Source organism: Pongo pygmaeus, chromosome 7 (genome assembly GCF_028885625.2).
Source record: "Pongo pygmaeus isolate AG05252 chromosome 7, NHGRI_mPonPyg2-v2.0_pri, whole genome shotgun sequence".
NCBI lineage: Eukaryota > Metazoa > Chordata > Mammalia > Primates > Hominidae > Pongo > Pongo pygmaeus.
The window spans coordinates 58,389,296-58,410,293 of NC_072380.2; the positions used below are offsets into that span (position 1 = coordinate 58,389,296).

The 20,998-nt window shown below is 39.6% G+C and overlaps 2 pseudogenes; both read left to right on the forward strand.

Moving 5' to 3' along the window:
- Positions 1-9,803: 9,803 nt before the first annotated feature.
- Positions 9,804-11,144, forward strand: LOC129042070 (zinc finger protein 736-like; annotated as a pseudogene).
- Positions 11,145-12,888: 1,744 nt separating this feature from the next.
- On the forward strand, positions 12,889-18,449 carry LOC129042071 (tripartite motif-containing protein 60-like; annotated as a pseudogene).
- The last annotated feature ends 2,549 nt before the right edge of the window (positions 18,450-20,998 follow it).

Consider the following 20,998-nt stretch of genomic DNA (forward strand, 5'->3'; position numbering starts at 1 on the left):
CTTTTAAGAAATGTCTGTTCTCATCTGTTGCCCATTTTAAAATTGGGTTATTTATTTTCTTGATATAAAGTTGTTTGAGTCCCTTATAAATTTTGAATATTAACCCCTTACCAGATGTATGATTTGCAAACATTTTCTCCCCTTTTGTAGGCTGTCTCTTCACTTTTATTTTCTTTGCTGTCCAAAAACTTTTTAGTTTGATACAATCCCATTTGCCTAGTTTTGCTTTTGTTGCCTGAGCTGTGGGGGTCATATCCAAAAAGTAATTTCCCAGACCAATGTAAAGAAGCTTTTCCCTATGTTTTCTTTTAGTAGTTTTATAGTTTCAGGCCTTACAATTAAGTATGTAATCTATTTTCAGTTGAGTTTTACATAGGGTGCAAGAAATCAGTCTAATTTCATTCTTTTGCATGTGTATATTCAGTTTTCCCAAAACCACTTATTGAAGAGACTGTCCATTCCCCATTGTGTGTTCTTGCTGCCTTTGTTGAACGTCATTTGACTGTAAATGTGTGAATTTCTTTTTGGGCCCACTATTCTCTTCGATTGGTCTATGTATTTGTTTTTATGCCAGTACTGTGCTGTTTTGATTATTATACACTTGTAGTATATTTTGAAGTCAGGTGGTGTGATGCCTTCAGTTTTGTTGTTTTGGCTCAAGATTGCTTTGGTTATTCAGGATTTTTGTGGTGCCATACAAATTTTAGATTTAAAAAAAATTTCTGTAAAAATATCATTGGAATTGTAATAGGAATTTCATTAAATCTGTAGGTCACTTTGAGTAGTATAGGCATTTTTATGATATTAATTCTTCCAATCCATGAAAATAAGATATTTTTCCATTTATTCTTTTCATCTTCAATTTATTTCATCAATATTTTATAGTTTTCAACATAGAAAACAGTGTAGAAACTCCCTGGTCAAATTTATTTCTAAATATTTTTTGTGTTTTTAAAATACTATTATATAGAATTTTATTGATTTTTTTTGGATAGTTTGTGGTTAGTGTACAGAAATGCTGTTCATTTTATAGCTGATCTTGTATTATACAACTTTATGGAATTTATCAGTTCCAAGAGTTTTTTGGTGAAATCTTTACAGTTTTCTATGTATAAGGCCATGTCATTAGCAAAGAGGGACAATTTTACTGCTTTCTTTTCAATTTTGATGCTTTTTATTTATTTTCATTGCCTAATTGCTGTGGCTAGGACCTCCAGTACTATATTGAATAGAAGTGGTAAGAGTAGAGATCCTTGCTTTGTTACTAATCTTAGAGGGAAAGCTTTCAACTTTTTACTGTGGAGTATAATGTTAACTGTAAGCTTGTCATGTGTGGCCTTTATCATGTTGAGAAACATAACAAAAAGAATATTGGTATATTCTTTCTGTAGTTATTTGTTGAGAGTTTTAATCATAAATGAATGTGGAATCTGTCAAATGCTTTTTCAACATCTATTGAAATAATCACATGATTTTTATCTTTCATTTTATTAAATCACATCATTTGATTTGTATATGTTAAACCATCTTTGCAACCCAGAAATAAATACTACCATCTTTGCAACCCAGAAATAAATACTATGTAATCATGGTATGTGATTCCTTTAATGTGCTGTGGAATTTGGCTTTATGTATTTTTTGAGGATTTCTGTGGTTCATCAGGGATGAGGATTCTTGATTGCATATGTCTATTTGTCTTAATTCTCTATATGTCTATTTTACAAAAATTCTTATGTTATTTAATTCCTCTTACTCTTGGTTACCTTTTGACTGAAAAAGTGTGACATTTTTCATAGCAATTATGTGTGTATTTTTAATACTTTAAAATATTTTGATTGGCATATATATATATACACACTTCTTAGAGTAGCTATCACCAAAAAGACAAAATACAAGTGTTGCAAGTATGTGGAGAAAAGGGAAACTTTGCACACTATTGGTGGGAATGTAAATTAGAACAACTGTTATGAAAAACAATATGGAGATTCCTCAAAAATTTAAAAACAGAACTACTATATGATCCAGCAATCTCACTTCTGGGTATATGTATATGTATTTTTTTAAATGAAATCAGTTCATTAAAGAGATACCTGCATCCCTATGTTCATTGCAGCATTCTTCACAATTACCAGTAAAAATATATTTATATATATGTGTATATACGTATATATATATTTATATATATGTGTTTATTTATGTATGTGTATATATATATATACAATTTTAAAAATTCTCTTTGGTAGAGATGAGGTCTTGCTATGTTTCCTGGGCTAGTCTCAAACTCCTGGGCTCGTCTCAAACTCCTGGGCTCAGGCAACCCTTCTTCCTTGGCTTCCCAAAGTGCTGTGATTACAAGTGAGAGCCACTTTGCCCAGCCTGCCTTATATGTTTGAACACACCTCATATTCATAAAGGTTTGGTGCTGTTATGTGTTCTTAGTAGATTGTTCCTTTTATCAATATTAATAATCATTTTTTATTTCCTGGAAATTTTACCAGGAAAATTTTTTACTGACTTGTATGACAGGAAAATTGCTATATAATCATTATGTTAGTATTTGGCAGATTTTTTAAATATCCCTTTATTTTTTAACACTTTTCTTTTTCAGGTTTGTCTTTTGGTAAATAATAAATAGCTACATTTTTATCTTTATAGCAACCTGACATCTCTGTCTTTTAATAGGTCTAATAAAACAACTCAGATTATGTGATTCTCCTTTTTGGGTTCTGCCAACAGGAAGCATTGTAATATATCACTTGGCTTAGCACATAGGTAATGTTTCCTCGCTTTTGCCTGGGCCCTGACCACAGGGAGATTGTGACATAATGCTGGGCCCAGCATCAAGGTGAGGTCACTCTCCAGCTTTGGTACTGCACAGAACAGACACTGTGACATATACCTAGGCCAATTGCCTAGGTGAAGACTCTCCTCTCTTGCCAAAGTCCTGCCCACAGAAGCGGTTTTAATATACCACTGAAATCAGCATCCAAGTGATGTGACACTTCTGCCAGGGTCCTGCCCACAAGGTGGATTGTGACATCTTACTGGACCCGCACCCACATAGGTGAGGAGACTTTCTTGCCTTCTCTCTGGCCACAGGTGATATTGTGCCATATACCTGAGACCATAACAAAAGCCTAATAACAACTCATATGCCTGGAGCCAGGACATGTGCAGGATGGTGACTCTTAAACTTTTCCACAAGTGTAATTGTGACATATACCTTTGCCCAGCTCCTGAGTGATTTGATAATTCTATCTAGGTATAGCCCACAAATCAGATTGTGACAAATACCTTGGCCAAGCACCTTGGTGATTTGACTGCACTATCTTAACAATGTCCTCAGAGGGGATTGTAACATATTTCTGGACTCATCATCTAGGTTCCATGACTCTTCTCTCCTGCCTGTACACTGCTTCCTTTGGTAATTGTAGCTTTTTTATATATACTTTAAGTTTTAGGGTACATGTGCACAATGTACAGGTTTGTTACATATGTGTACATGTGCCATGTTGGTGCACTGCACCCATTAACTCGTCATTTAACATTAGGTATATCTCCTAATGCTATCCCTTCCGCCTCCTCCCACCCCACAACAGGCCCCAGTGTGTGATGTTCCCCTTCCTGTGTCCATGTGTTCTCATTGTTCAATTCCCACCTATGAGTGAGAACGTGCCGTGTTTGGTTTTTTGTCCTTGCAATAGTTTGCTGATCCAAATGATATGACTTTCATGCCTGGGCCCTGGCAACAGGAGGCATTGTGACAAATGTTTGCACCCATCATTTAGGTGATATGACTCTTCTCTTCTGCCTGGACACTGCCGACAAGGGACATTGTGCCACATAGCTGGACCTAGCACACAAGTTATGTGACATTTCTGACAGGACCCTGCCTACAAAAGGAATATTGAAATATTTCTGGCCCAGCATTTAGGTGATGTGGCTGTTCTGTCTACTTAATAACTACAGATGAAATTGTAACATATACCTAGGCATGGCTCACAGAATGATAATGGCTCTTATATGTGGACTCAGCCAATAGAGGATATTTTGACTCTTATAACTAAATTCAGGGACATGCATGATGTCCTGGATCACCTTCTTGTACAAAGGTCACAAAAGATTACAACATTGACATGTATTTTACAAGGTCTTTGAATTGTACAGACAGAGTCAAAGCAGGGCTCGGCACACAGATGAAACTGTGAGTCTTCCATGCACACCCAGCTGACAGTAAGGACTGTCATCATCTCACATGGATGAAGCGAACTGTCACACATGAAAACAGGACATGTGTGGTATTGTAAATCTCATCTTTGGAATTTTCTGACAGTGTGATTGTGATATAAATCTTTTCCAAGCACCTGTGTAATTTGACTCTCCAGACTTGTTCCAACCCATATATAAGATTGTGATGTCTACATAGGCCAACCTTGAGATGATGTGACTCTCCTGCCTGGGCCCTTCTCTCAGTAAGCATTGTGACATATCACTGGATCTGGCATCCAGGTGATGTTACATTCTTGCCTGGGACATGCCCACCAAAATTATTGTGACATATTTCTGTGTCCACCTCATACGTGATGTAACTCTCCTCTCTGGAATGGGCCCTGAACAAAGGAAGGATAGTGACATATTGCAAGGCCAGGTACACAGGTGAATGTACTCTTTTGCTAGAGCCATGCCCAATGGAAGGCATTGTGACATATCTCTGGGCCTATCACCTAGGTGATGTGGCTCTCCTGCTTGGGCCCTGCCAACCTGGGGAGTGACATACTTCTAGGCCAGGCACACAGGTGATGGTACTCTTTTGCCAGCGCTATGCTTCATAGAGGACATTGTGACATATCTCTGAGTCTATCACTGAAGTGAAGTGATGTCCTTCATGGACCCTACCCACATGGAGCACTGTGGAATAATCAGAGAACATGCATCTAGGTGATGTAACTCTCTTGCCTGAGTGCTGTCCTAAGAGAGCCTTGTGACATATCTCAGGACCCAGCACCCAGGTTATGTGGCTATTCTGCCTGGTTTCTGCCCACATGCTACATTGTGACATATTTCTAGGGAAGCACCTAGGCGCTATGACTCTCCTTGTCTGCCTGAGCCCTGCCTACTGGGGACATTGGGACATATCTCTGAGCTCATAACCTAAGTGATGTGACTCTCTTTTTCTGCCTGGGCCTTCACCATAGGAGGATTTTGACACATTGCTGAGCCCAGCACTCAGGATATGTGACTCTCTTTCGTGAACCATGCCCACAAAAAAGGAATTTTGACCTATCGCACAGCCCAGCACCCAGATGATGTTACTCTTCTGCCTGGGTTCTGCATAAAGAGGAAATTATGGCATATTGCATATTTCTGGGCCCAGCACCCTTATGATGTGACTCTTCTGCCTGTGCTGGAGCCGGCAAAGGTATTTTGACATATCTTGGGCCCATTATGTAGGTGTTTTGGCTCTCATAAGTTGGCTGGGTTTTTTCCACATATGGGATGGTGTCATATTGCTGGGTCCAGCACCCAGATAATGTGACCCAATTTTCTATACCCAGCCCAGCGAAGGCATTGTGACACACTGACTGGCACAACATCTAAGTGATGTTACCTTCCTGCCTAGTGTTTTGCCCACAAATGGAATTATGATACATACCTTGCTTCAGTTCACAGGCATGATGATCAAGCTTATATTGGGATTCAGCCAATAGGAAGTATTTTGCCTCTCTTTGTTAAGCTTAGGGCAATATTTAAGGTGCTGGGTTGCATATTCATACCAAGCTCACAGAAGCTTACAACACTAATTTATATTTTATAAACTCTTTTGTGGTAGAGAGATTCATAACAGGGCCCAGCAAAAAGTTCAGATTGGGACGCTCAGTTACACACCCAAGTGAAATTAGAAGTTGTCACCATCCCACATTTATATGCCCACTGCTGAGGTCCTGAGTCTAACAAGGGAATACAGCACAAAGTTACAATTGTGACTTTTATATGTGGATCTGGACACAAGTGGGATGGTGACTCATTTCTGGACCCAGCCCACAGGAATAATGGGTCTTCTCCTTAACCCTGCCTGTAGGAGAGATCTTGACTATCAAACCTGGGTTTAGGGCAATATGTAAGATTGTGAGTCCATACGAGCACGTAGGCCTCAGAGAGGTTTGCAACTTCATGCAGGTTTTATAAAGTTCTTGGATGTTGAAGAGAATGTCGTACATTGGCCCAGCACAGACGTGAGATTGTGACTCTAATATACACACTCAGCTAAAAGTTAGAGGTGTCACCCTCAAGGATAATGAGATTGTGTCATATCACTGGGTATAGTACCCAGATGTTGAGAATTTTGGCTCAAATTTCTTTCCATGGGTGCGATGTTATATATCACTGGGTCAGAATCATAATAATGTGACACTTCTGCCTGGGCCGTGTCAACAGGGTATATTATCACATATCTCTGGGCCTACCAGCTAGGCGATGTGTCTCTCCAGCCTGTGCCCTGCTCCCAGAGGACATTTTGAAATATCGCTGAGTCTAGCGTCTAGGTAATGTAACTCTCTTTCCTTGCCTGGGTCCTGCTTACCGAAGGAATTGTGACATACGGCTGAATAAAAAACCTAGGTGGTATGTCTCTCCTCTGTATTCAAGAGTTTATATCTGTGCTGCATTCTGTTTCATTACTTTGATATTCTACCTTTATACTGGCACCAAAGTGCTTTGATTACTGTAGGCTTGTTTTGTGTTTGGAAATTATTAAGAGTAATGCTTCCAATACTTTTCTTCTATTTAAAGATTGTCAGGCTTTTCATGGTCCTCTGAGATCTTACGTAATTTTGCGGGGTTTTTTTTCCTATTTTTGGAAAAGTATAATTTAAAATTGAAAAGGGGTGTGTTGAATGTGTGGGTCACTTTAAGCAACATGGACATCTTCGCCATATTATGTCTTCCAAACCTTGAAAAAGAGCACGCCCGGCGGGGCGCTGTGGCTCACGCCTGTAATCCCAGCACTTTGGGAGGCCGAGGCGGGTGGATCACGAGGTCAGGAGATCGAGACCATCCTGGCTAACACGGTGAAACCCCGTCAGTACTAAATATACAAAAAATTAGCTGCGCATAGTGGCGGGCGCCTGTATTCCCAGCTACTCCGGAGGCTGAGGCAGGAGAATGGCGTGAACCCAGGGGGCGGAGCTTGCAGTGAGCCGAGATCGCGCCACTGTACTCCAGCCTGGGCGACAGAGCAATACTCCATCTAAAAAAAAAAAAAAAAAAAAGCATGCTCAAAAGTGTGTTGTTGGCCAGGCCTAGCAGCTCATGCCTGTAATCCCAGCACTTTGGGAGGCTGAGGGGGCACATGGCAAGGTCAGGAGATCGAGACCATCGTGGTCAATGGTGAAACCCCGTCTCTACTAAAATACAAAAAATTAGCTGGGCGTGGTGGTGCGTGCCTGTAGTCCCAGCTACTCGGGAGACTGAGGCAGGGGAATCGCTTGAACCTGGCAGTTAGAGGCTGCAGTGAGCCAAGATTTCCCCACTGCTCTCCAATCAATAAGGGAACGAAAAACTTGAATGCGCTATACAATAATTACACCTAACAAATGTATACAGACAGGAGAATCTGAATACACCTTCTTTTCAACAGCCCACAAAACATTTTCCTAGATGGAACACCTGTGACACCACAAAAGAAGACTTAACAATCTGTTTAGCAACAGAGTGATACTCCATCTAAAAATAAAAAAAAATAAAAAAAAAATAAAAAAACTGTGTTGTTTAATTTTTATATTTTTTGAATTTTTCAGCTTTTCTTCTGCCACTGATTTCTAGTTTCATTCCACTTGCACTATAAATAATTGTCTGTAAAATTTCAATTTAAAAAAATTGTTAAGTCTTCCTTTGTGGTGTCACAGGTGTTCCATCTAGGAAAATGTTTTATGGGCTGTTGAAAAGAATGTGTATTCTCTTGTCTGTATACATTTGTTAGGTGTAATTATTGTATAGTGCATTCAAGTTTTTCGTTCTCTTGTTGATAGTCTGTCTTCCTTTATTTATTACTGACAGTGGGATATTGATATATCCTTTTTTTATTATATTGCTGTCTATTTTTGCTTCAATTCTGTCAATGTTTGCTTTATGTGTTTGGGAAAATGGTCATATGTTTATAGGTTCTCAGTGAATGAACCCTCTTACTTTAATTGAACATCTTAGTTTGTCTCTTTGAATTCTGACTTAAAGTATATGAAATATGACAGTTTTCAGCTTCATAAGTTGTTGTCTGTACTCCTGTCATTTGTTTAACACCTGCATGGAATGCATTTTCCATCCTGCCATTTTCAGTCAATTTTTTTATTAGTTCTGAAGTGAGTCTCTTGAACACATGACATAGATAGATCTTGATATAGATCATGATATAGTTAGGTTTTTTTATTTTTCGTTTTGAAGGACACTTTTGCTGGATATAGCATTCTTGCTTAGACTTTTTTTTTCCAGTGTTTTAACTATGTCATCCTACTCCAATCTTGCCTAAAAGATTTATGTTCATAAATTTACTGGTAATCTTGCAGAAGCATGCATATAAACAACACATCTCTTTTTTCTTCCTGCATTCCAGATTATCTTCTTGTCTGTGACTTTCAAAACATTACTTATGTTGTGTCTTGTTAGAAATCTCTTTGTGTTAATCTTATTTGAAATTTGCTGAGCTTCTTGATTTTCTTATATTTTTTACTAATGTAGAAGTGCATATTAGTCATTTTTTGTACTACTCCACAATATTTATTTCTTTTTGTGCTTTTTATCTTTGTGTTCTTTTCATTTTTTATTTTATTTTATTTATTTCCATTTTATTCATTGAGCATCATTGAGATGGTAATTTTGATTTTTTTAGGTTAATTTATTTTTTTCTTTTAAGAAATAGATCTAGACATTAATTCAAATTGTCTCAGGTAATTTTTACGTCTCTCTTTTTTATAATTGATTTCTGGATATTCATTTTTATCTTTGAGCCATATTATCTTGATATTTTGTATATGTTGTAATCTTAGGTTGCAGTTTGTATAATATAAAGCCACATGTCAAAATCCTTACTAAGTGGCTTTTGTCTGGGGAAATATGATACCAATTTTTTAGGCTAGAGAATCTTGGAGTCTTTCAAGCCTGTTGTATGGATGTTTTCTCTGGGCTTGTGTGTCTTTTAGTTAAAAAATGTTCCCCATGTTTTTTCTTTTCTTTTTTTCCTCCTTTTTTTTTTTTTTTTTTGAGTTGGAGTTTCACTCTTGTTGCCCAGGCTGGAGTGCAATGATGTGATCTTGGATCACTGCAACCTCCAACTCCCAGGTTCAAGCAATTCTCCTGCCTCAGCCTCCCACGCAGCTGGGATCACAGGTGCCTGCCACCACACCTGGCTAATTTTTGTATTTTTTGTAGAGACGGGGTTTCACCATGTTGACCTGGCTGATCTTGAACTTCTGACCTCAGGTGATCCACCTATCTCAGCCTCCCAAACTGTTGGGATTACAGGCATGAGCCACCACTCCCAGCCATTCCCCACATTTCTTATTGAAATCCTATAGTCAGTTGCTATACCCATTGTCTGTCTATGATACTGAAGTGTTTCTTCTCTTGTAATAGTCCAAAACTGTCAAAGTATACCACCTTTCCTTTCAATATTGTCATGGAATATAGAAATTAGTCTTTGGTAAGGTCTCAAAAAGCCAGAAGCATGGACACAGGTGCCACTATTTTATTTATTTTTGGAGGGGGAAGACAGGAGTTGGGAGTCTATATTTAAAGTCATCATAGGATGAAGAATGGCTGTGGTGGGTAAATACGAAATACCGTTGTTACACTTCTATGTGGTTCTTGGTATTTTGCTCACTTGGGGTGCTGCAAATGCTTAGCTGGTTCTTAGACTTCTCACAAAGGCATTTTGGTCAGTATATTTCTGTAAGTTAATATGTTTATAAAGGAATTAGAGCCTGTGGTATTTTATTGTCACCTTGTTAGTGTGCTTTGTATAATTATATATTTGTAAAGTGTATTCACCTGAGTCTAATGAGGAATAAATCTTGTTGTTCTTTTTTTTTTAATTCAGCTGGCTCTTTTCATTTTACTGCAGAGATATTGCCAGAGCACGACATAAAAGATTCATTTCAAAAAGTGATTCTGATAAAATATGGAAGCTGTGACTTTAATAGTTTATTTAAAGAAAGACTACCAAAGTGTTGCTAATTGCAAGGGGCAGAAAACCAGTTATAATGGCCTTCATCAATGTTTGTCAACTACCCATAGCAAAACTTGTCAATGTAATAAATGTGGCAAAGCTTTTGAGTTATGCTCAACCTTTGCTGAACATAAGAAAATTTTTAGCAGAGACAAATGCTACAAATGTAAAGAATGTGGCAAAAACTGTAGGTTGTTCTCAGATTTTACTATACAGAGGAGAATTCATACTGCAGAGAGATGCTACAAACGTGAAGGATGTGGCAAAGCCTTAAAAAGTTCTCAAACATTACTGATCATAAGAGAGTTCATAGTGGAGAGAAACCCTACAAAATGTGAAGAATGTTTCAAAACCTTTACCTGCTCCTCAACCCTTATTCAACACAAGAGAAATCATACTGGAGACAGACTGAACAAATGGGAAGAATGTGGTAAAGCCTTTAAGTTTTTCTCAGACCTTACTAATCATAAGAGAATTCATACTGGAGAGAAACCCTACATATGTGAAGAATGTAACAAAGCCTATAGGTGGTTCTCAGACCTTACTAAACATAAGATAATTCATACTGGAGAGAAACCCTACAAATGTAATGAATGTAGAAAAGATTTTATATGGTTCTCAGCCCTTAGTAAACATAAGAGAATTCATACTGGAGAGAAACCCCACATCTGTGAAGAATATGGCAAAGCTTTTACCCACTCCTCAACCCTTATTAACCAGAAGAGAATTCATGTGGAAGAGAGACCTTACAAATGTGAAGAATATGGGAAAACCTTTAAGTGCTTCTCAGACCTTACTAATCATAAGATAATTCACACTGGAGAGGAAACCCTACAAATGTGAAGAATGTGGCTAAGCATTGATCTCATTCTCACATCTCATTAGAGATAAGAGAATTCATACTAGAGAGAAGCTCCACAAGTGTTAAAAATGTGGAAGAGCCTTTAACAAGTCCTTATATTGTGTTCAACATCAGAGACTTAATACTGAACAAATGCAGTATAAAGGTAATGACTGTTGAAGAACATTTAACTTAACATCTTGGAAGGTCTCTAAGAACTTGCTTTATAATCTGGGTGCTTTTGTGTTGGGCACATATATAGCACTTTACTATTATGTAATGCCCTTCTTTGTCTTTTTTTAAACCTATATTGATTTAAAGTCTGTTTTGCCAGAAACTAGGATTGCAACCCCTGCTTTTTTCCATTTTCTATTTGCTTGGTGGATTTTCCTTTTTCCCTTTATTTTGAGCTTATTTGTGATAGGTGTCTCAATTACAGCATACCATTAGATATTCATTCTTTACTCAGCTTGCCACTCTGTTTTTTAATTGGGGCACTTAGCCCATTTAAATTTAAGGTTAGTATTCATATATGTGGATTTGATTCTGTCACTATGATCTTAGCTGGCTATTTTGGACATCTGTTTATGTTGTTGCTTTATAGTGTCAGAAATTTATGTACTTTAGTGTGTTTTTGTAGTGACTGGTAATAGTCTTTTTCTTATTTAATGCTTTCTTCAGAAGCTCTTGTAAGGCAGGTCTTGTGGCAACAGATTACCTCAGCATTTGCTGATCTGAATTGGATCATATTTATTTTTTTACTTCTGAAGCTTACTTTGGTTGGATATGAAATTTCAGGTTGGAACTCTTCTTTTAAGGATGTTGAATATTGGCCCCCTAATCTCTTTTGACTTGTAGGATTTCATATGAAAAATTTGTTGTTTGTCTGATGGGCTATTTTTAGAAGTGACCTTCCCTTTGTCTCTAGCTGCCTTTAACACATTTTTTCTTTCATTTTGACCTTGGAGAATCTCATGATTACATGTCTTGGGGATGACCTTCTCATGGGGTATCTTACTGGGATTCTCCACTTTTCCTGCATTTGAAGTTGGCCTCTGTATCTGAGTTAGAGAAATTCTCATGGACTATATCCCAAAATATGTATTTCAAGTTGTTTTCATTCTCCTTATTATTTTCAGGTGTTCTCTTTAATCGTAGATTTGGTTTCTTACATAATCCCATATTTCTTAGAGGTTTTGTTCATTCCTCTTTATTCTTTTTTTACTCTTATTGTCAGTCTTATTTCAGAAAGCGAGTCTTGAAGCTCTGAGATTCTTTCCTCTGCTTGGCCTATTCTGCTGTTAATGCTTGTGATTATATTATGCAGTTTTTGTATTGTGTTTTTCAGCTCTATCAGGTTGGCCACATTTTTCTCCAGATTGGCTGTTTTTTCCGTCTGTTCCTGAAATTTTTTCCCTTCCTTGAATTGGGTTGCAACTTACTTTTGTAGCTCAATGAAGTTTATTTCTATCCATATTCTGAATTCTACTTCTGTCATCTTAGGCCTTGCTGGAAATGTAATTTGATCATTTGGATGAAATAAGTCACTCTGGCTTTTTGTGTTTTCAATATATTTGCACTGACTTTGTCTCATCTTTGTGGGCACATCTTTGAGGTTGCTGACCTTTGAATGGCGTTTTGGTATTTTTGGTCCTATTTGATGGTCTTGAGTATTTGATTGTGATATAAGGCATTTGCAGCCAACAGGCTTTATTCCTGGGAGTGTTTTTTTGTTGTTGTTGGTGGTGGTGGGGGCAATGCTCAGCTCAAAACTCAGAGGCTGCATACTCTGGGGGACTAGTGTTGAGCCCCAACTGTCTTCTCTGGCTCCATGATATTTGGAGTCTACCACTCTGTGGGACTAAGGTCCCACAGTGGCAGCAGTGTGCTAGTGGATATGGAGTTTTTGCCTGTCTTTGGACATTCACCTCAGTGGCAGGAGCAAAGCAGCAGGGGGTACCTGCTGGAGACTGTATGTGCTGTTGCACTAAAGATGGTGTTGGCTTGGAGCAGAATGCTGAGCAGCAGGGATTTTGATGTTTTCTTTGTGCCCCTCCAAGAAGGAGTGATTGTGGAGGATGTGGGAGGATACCCTGTTCTCCACACAGTGTTAGCACAAAGTCAGGGGTGGGGCTTTCTGCCTGTCTGCCCATCAAAGCTTCATTTACAATGCCAGTTGCTGGGGGTGGCTAGGGCATACTGCATTCCCATTTGCTGGTGGGGCAAGCAAAGCCAAACCTGCCTTTGCAGACATGCGCCAGCAAAGCAATATGGGGATTTGCCTTCATCTTGAGGGAAACTGCAGTATGGGGAAGAAAAATGTGGGCTGGTGCAGTCATAGGGGCTGCCTTGCTGGAGCTCCTCAGGGGCCAGACATGGCTCACCAGTGCAGATGCTATGGTATGGGCTCCCAGGGTACCTGAGACTGCCCTGTAAGTGTCTATAGCCAGAGTGGGTCCCTGGGAGAGGCCAACAGACCAAGGAGTGCTAAGTTGGACCAGGTTCTTATGATTTGCAAGACCACCCTGCAGAAATTAAGTCCAACTGTTCCCCTAGGGCTAAAGTCTCTTATGGGAGAAAGTTGAGTCTAGGAAAATGACCATCACTGACAACAGTTTATTACAGATGCTCTCATGCCAAACCCTCTGGGCACCACATGAGCTGGCTTGCTGCCCCACCTCTTTGCTTGTTTTCTGGGGGCTGCATCTCAGAGAGATGTAGGTCTGCAATCCCTCAGTGCATTCAGCCCAGGATGGAGGATCCATGGTTTCGGCCAAGTTATGGGTTCACTGTCTAGGGAGGAGCAGTGGGTAGTTTGTGAGACCCATGGAGGATGGACTGGCCTCCTCTATTGGGTAAACTGCAGCTTGTTTGAGGTGTGAATAAGGCACTTAGGGTTTTGGATTTATCATTAGTCTGAGAGTAGCAAGGACAGTTCTACTGCAGAGGCAGTGGCAGAAATATTTTCAGTTGCCCCTGGAGGCTCTGTCCAGGGAGTTGCTAAGTTGCTGCTGGCTCAATACCTCTGGCAATGATTGGCTAGTGGCCCAGGCCTGGAGAAACTGCCCAGTGAGAATATATGAGAGCAGGCACTCACGTAATGGTCTGGCCACTTTTCTGAAGGGCTGCTGCAGTATGCTGATGTCCACTGCAGTTTCTAGTCACCTCAGATTTTCCAGTACCTAAAGTGATCACCACTGAATGCTGCAAAACAGCAACAATGGCAGCATGCCCTTTTCTCTGGGAGCTCCATACCACAGAGGTATAGACCTGTTTCCAGCCCAGAAGCCCCTGTAGGAGGTAGCTGGAAACCCTTGTTGAAAGGTCTTACCCAGTGAGGAGAACATAATTGGAGACCCACTTAAGAAAGCAGTCTAGCCACATTTCTGTAGGACAGCTCTGCTGTGTAGAGGTACCACTTCCACTGCTAGTTTTTTTGGATTCTCCAAAGCCAGAAGCCTGAAACAGCTAAGTCATATAAACAGCAAAAATGGCAGCTCACTCTTCGCTCTAGGAACTATATCACAAAGAGGTTTCAAAATTCCATCAACCAAAGAGCACCAGTGGTGGTAGCTGGTCACCCTGGTTGGGAAGTACTTTCTAGTGAGGAGAAACGAGTCTGAGGAAAGGCTTTAACAGACAGTCTGGCCATGTCTTTTTAGAACATCTGTACTGTGCTAGGAGATCCTTTCTGCCCTAGTCAGCTTGAGCTCTTCAAAGCCTGAAGGCTGGAATGCCTAAGTTGCCCAAGGAGCAAAGATGGTGGGCCACTCCTCTTTCTGGTAGCTCCATCCCAGGGAGGTGCAGTGCTGCTACCAGTGGTTGGCTGGAATTCTAAGCCAGCAGGCCTTACCCTGTGAGGCACTGTGGAAGTGGGTCCTACGGACCATCACTGTTCAGTCCCCTGGATCCCGCCTGTTTCCTATGGGTACAAGGGAGTAACCTCCTGTTTTGCTGGAGTTGCAACTAATTTTTCTGGGAAGCCTGGAAAGCCGGAGGATCTAAGGCTCTTGAATCTCTGCACAGGCCTTAGTGGCTGCTCTGCTAAGACTCCATGTAGCTCTGTGTGTTCAACTGAAGGCCTTGGTGAAGTGGGTTCATGAGGGTATCTCCTAACCTGAGAGTTGCAAAGATCTGTGGGAGAATCGTGAGTTCCCAGGGTCACACCTGCACTCACTACTTTACTGGGTAGGGAGGTTCCCTTGGCTCAGTGTTGTTCTCAGGTGGCCCATTGTCCTGCCTTGCTTTACTCCATTCTCCATAACTTAAGTTGTTTATTTGATTAGTCCCAATGCGAGTACCTGGATGTTTCAGTTGAATGTGCTGTATTTATGCATACCTTGCATTCCTCTCTAGGAGAGCTGCCCAGTCTAGCTGCTTCTGGTCAGCAAACTTGATCACTTCTCTCTAAAAGGAACCTACTTTTTTATATTAAAAGAATTTAATATATTTCAAAAGCAAATATTGATATAATTTAACACTTACATTTGATGCTATGTATTCATTTCTATAATTTATGTGAAAGAAGATGGTCAATGGTTGCTGCACCAGATCTATGGGAGGTTCTTCTATATTAGATGGACAGATTTATATACTTTCCCATAGATGATTAAGAACACTGAAATCTACGATACATGGAGATACTCTAAGTGGAAAGGCCACTTAGTGGTTGGTTTACAACAGTATCATAAGTGACAAGATGATAGGAGAGTGGTAAGTGATCAGGATATTCTGCATAGTAAGAGAAATGATTTGAATTTTAGAAGGAAATTGCTTTACCATTTGCAAATTAAGGCAATTAAAATACAGTGAATTTCAAAATGACTTTTTATTGACAATGTGTGGACTTAACTTGTTTTAATAAACCAAAATTGTTGTTATTGTGTTAAGGCTATTTTACTTTGAATGTGTACCTTGCCACTGATATTAACTTATCCCATCTTACCCAAGGTTGTAGGTAAGAGATGGTAACACTGTACTATTGGGTGACAGTGGAGTAACATCCCTAGTGATTCCTTTGTCAGTGGTCTTTATCTTAAAATAATTTGGAAAATATGGCTCCTACAACTTACATTTTTGTTTTTCTTGTAACTCCAGGTTATTATGACGGTTGTAATGAAGATTATATGAGTATAATGGAGCTATTTGTTTCTGAATTCTGAACAACTATTTACAAAATATCATACATTTTTCTGTTAAACATATGAATTCTCTGGTCTGCTAAACACATACAGACCTTTAGTTTTGATTTACATGCATTTAAATATACAGATATATCACTCTAAAATAAACTTTAGGTGTGTAACCTAAATATGATCATATTTAGGTGTGTAATCTAAATATGATTATAAAGAATAATCATATTTGTTTATGGTTGTGTACCTACTTTGAGAAGAAAAAAATATTAGAATGAAATAGATAATTTTACAAGTGTTGATAACTTGCCAGCAAACCAGAAAGTTCAAAGATTTTGAAAGCAAATCTATTTTCTCTGCTTTGTATTAAACTCATTTATCTAAAATGTTATTGCTCCTGGCTTAGAATCATCTTGTGCAAATTCTCCCTTATTGTTGTTGTTGTCTGTCTGTTTGCCTGTTGCTCTCCGTAGACATATAATCTCTACTAAAAATACAAAAATTAGCTGGGTGTGGTGGTGGGCGCCTGTAATCCCAGTTACTCAGGAGGCTGAGGCAGGAGAAACACTTGAACCTGGGAGACAGAGGTTGCTGTGAGCCAGGATCGCACCATTGCACTCCAGCCTGGGCAACAAGAGTAAAACTCCATCTCAAACAAAGAAACAAAAAATTCTTTGTATAATCCCCTCAGAGATTATGAAAGTGACTTTGATAAAATTTAATGGTATGCACAAAATAAGTGTCACATGTGAGTAATTTAACCGTGTGTATATTGTATGTTCTATATTTAGCATATTTTATATTTTGTTTCCATTAAAGAATGCTATTTAATCCAATTTTTGTTTAGTTATTATTCATTTTACTTTATAAAATCGACATAACTTAGTTTATTAAATTTATTGGGCCAATTTATTCAAGTAAACAGTTGAACATTTAATAAGTCATGAGGTCTTTTTGGCATAAACATGAAGTAAACAGAGACAATACTGGCTATGTAATAGAAGCTACATAATTAGAAATAAATATTCTTTTTAAAATTAGCTTGTGGTGTCAGGTGAAAAATTGAAAGTATCTGTAATAAAGAAATGGCATTAATTCTGCATATGAAGAGAGCATAATTGTACCTACGCTGCACAATTAACTCTCATAATTGAAACAAGAAGAAGAGATGGACCTTTTACCAAAACTAAGTGAAAACCTTGTAAAATTTTCAGATTATGTTTCTACATTTAAACATCTACTGAGGTAGGTAGAAGGCAAGTCTATTCAGTCAAACCTGGAATTGCTGACACATGTGAATAGTATGCACCACAGGCATCAAAGCCTATAATGCCCTGAACTATTTTCATTTAGATTAAGGAAATATGGTTTCAGTCTTCCTCCTCTCTATTCTGGCTTAGACAGAATTATCAAGCCATTTCAAGTAGATTTGATTCTAGATCTTTTTTTTTTTTTTTTTTTTTTGAGATGGAGACTCCCTCTGCTGCCCAGGCTGGAGTGCAGTGGTGTGATCTCAGCTCACTGCAACCTCCTCTTCCTGGGTTCAAGCAATTCTCCTGCCTCTTCCTCCCAAGTAGCTGGGACTACAGGGGCCTGTTACCATGCCCAGCTAATTTTTTGTATTTTTAGTAGAGACAGGGTTTCACCATGTTAGCCAGGATGGTCTGGATCTCCTGACCTCGTGATCCTCCCACCTCAGCCTCCCAAATTGCTGGGATTACAGGTGTGAGCCAACACGCCCAGCCTTGATTCTGAATGTTGACACAGCACATCCTCAACTTATTGTCCCTGAGGATAGAAAAGGTGTGTGATATGAAAGAACAAAACTGAACTTTTGCTATACCTAAGGAGATTTTATTTCTGCCCTGGGGTCCTGGGTAGTTCTGGCAGACATTACTGGAAGGTAGAAGTGGGAAACAAGCCTCAATGAAAATTGTGTGTGTGTCAAGGCTGTCTTCTTAGGAGCTGGCAGGATCAGCCTTCAGTTCTGGGTGGATTTTGGGCAATTGGGTGATATATAAAGAGTGGTTATGTTGCATCAAGTCTTAAGGCAACCTGGCTTCTGCCAGTAGTAAAACCCAGTAAGATTGGTATTTTTTTGGAGTATGAATTGGGTGATTTTTAAAAATCATATACATGATAGGTTTGTTCTGTATATTTTAATAATTATTTTACAAGAGCCATTTGGCCTTATTTCTATACTGAAGCCCATTCTGAACATCATAAGGTCTCTTTGTTATCAGATACTGAAAGATAAAGAACAAGTAAATGAATCTGTTTCAGTTTTTGTGGGTAATTTAGCCAGTAAATTTAATCTCATTCCTGTAATCTTTAAGTTTTACTACTGAAGACCAGAATAGATTTTTTCACCTAAATTTTTTGCAACTATAAAAGCATGTTCATAATGTCACTTTCATAGATACTATTAATATCAATTGTCAAGTGTGTTGATTTCTAATATAAACTATTTGAGTATTATGTTACCCAACATATCCAATAAAATGTTTTTAAGTTGCCTATTTAAAAAATCTGTCAATTTTTGAATTGCATACCTAGCTAAAATTTTTTAAGATGTAGGATAAGATGTAAAATAATCAGACAAGTAATATAAAGTAAGTTTACTGAAATTTTTTACTTATTTAAGAAATCTAATTACATTTTAAATAAATTGCTGTCATCTGTTATTATTTTTGTAGCACTTTTTTTAAGATTTTGCCTCTAAAACAGGTAACAAGATGAACAGAGGGGGAAACAAAAATTCAATGATTGTCATGGAAATAAATTTCAGGAAAATAAAAGGTTTGTATAATGACCTAATTAAAATAACATAAAGGATAAAAATCATAATATTTGCTTTTACACATTATTAGGCAAAAGTAACCCTGAGATAATAATGTGAAGAAAACACTATTAATTACACTTTTGAGACTCCCTTACTGACTTTGCCACTTAGAGAACCTCCAGCACAGGCCCAGGATTCCCCAGGCATTTCTTCCAGGAGAATATCCAATGGAAATGAAACAGAAGGCCATGTCCACAAAGATGTATCAATGCTCACCTCCTAGAGGCCAGTGGGTGCAGGTTGCAGAAAGAGTAGGCCCTTCTTGGATGTCCAGGAAGGGGCTATGGGCACCATCCTAGAAAAGGGCCTGGAACTCCACTGAGTCCTCCTACCTGCAGGGGCCTCAGAGGGCCCAGGGGGAGGCCAGCCTAGGTATTCTGTCCTGTTCCTGGCCCTTGAGTCCTGCCTCACCTACTAGCTTTTTCCACAAAGAAATCAGAATGGCAACCCCCAATGCAGCCCCACTAGAGGAAGGGGATCAAAAGTGTAAAGGCCCACACCCATCTTGGCATATTAAGTGAATTATTGATTATCTAGTCCATAAGTTAGAGCTGTGACCCCCTGAGATCACATTCTGGGAGGAAACCTGGGTGGCACCTGCCTGAGGCTGTGCATTGGAGGAAGGATGGAGAGGCCACCTGGGCTTCAATGAGAATGTGCCCCTAGCCTACCCGGGGAGACATGGGCTTGACGAGAGCAGGCATTATGGGTAGCATACAGCCACATGCTGAGCTGTCAGGTGGGCACAGAGGGGTAAGCATGAGGGGAGAACCCTCTCAGGGCACTGTACTCAGCCCAGAGATCCCCCAGCCTTTTGAAGCACAGGCTGTACCTGGAGCTGCAGGGTGGGCACTGTGCAATGGCCTGGTAAAAGTGGGGTGAGCAGCCAGTCACTGAGGGGCTTTCATTGCCCAATTTTCTGATGAGCAAATTGAGCCCCCAAAGCCACAAGCCAGGAGGGCCAAAAGCACTGGGCTGAGGCATCACTTTTTTTCTTCACTGGCTCCCATAAGCGTCAGCCTTTCCTGGCCTTCCCTGAAAACTCCCTGGGCTTGCCTTGAGGAAGAAAATTCCTCCTCCTTGTGAGTGTAGGCATAGAAGCAACCAGGCTTGTGTGGTAAGCCCACCCACAGCCACTTTTGTGGGCCCACCTGGGCCTCCTCACTTCACTGGCACTGGCCTGTGAAACCCAACGGGAATTCCAGAGTCCAGGATTCACATTTGGTTCTAGAACCAAAGAGTTCAGCACCTAGGCCAGAGCAGATGTGGTCCTGTTAATTCCACGGCACAAGTCCCAAATCAGAACACTGGCTTGACTGTTCAGCTGCACCAAGGCAATGTGTGTACTGTTCCAAGCAGGTCACATTCTCTCCCTGCCTGCAACTTGTCATTTCACCTGCAACTTGTCATTTGTACCAGCTCTTTCTCTACCCACCACATCCTATGGTTTTTGAAAGTCCTCTGAAGACTGCATGAGCCAAGCATTAAGGGTCACAGTACTCTAGCCTACTCAGGCTGTGCCAGGAAGATAGATCTCTCAACCTACCTTGACACTTAAGAGTCATGTATAAATAGTAACAACTCTAGCAGGAGGGCTGTCACATGCTCAGATTCTTTTCTGGTCTCCATACCAAAAGACATGTTAGAATGACAAGGCAAATAAGATACAAACCTGGCAGTTCTGCCTTTTAAAGGGCAGCCTCAGCCTGATCACCCTGAACCACAACTTCGAGGTCTGGTTTAGCATTCCCCGCCTTGGAAAATAGTGGAACTGGGGCCCCAGAGTGTCATGGGCCAAGAAAATCTGGAGAAGGGCATCTCAGCAGCCTGTACACACTTGTAACAGGAACAGACCCTACCAACTAAGAAGCCATCTTGTAAATTTAGACATCCATATCTGCAGTGTGCACACACATCAGGCCTAATAGATAAACTGCTGTCAACCCAACAATTCAAGAAAAAGC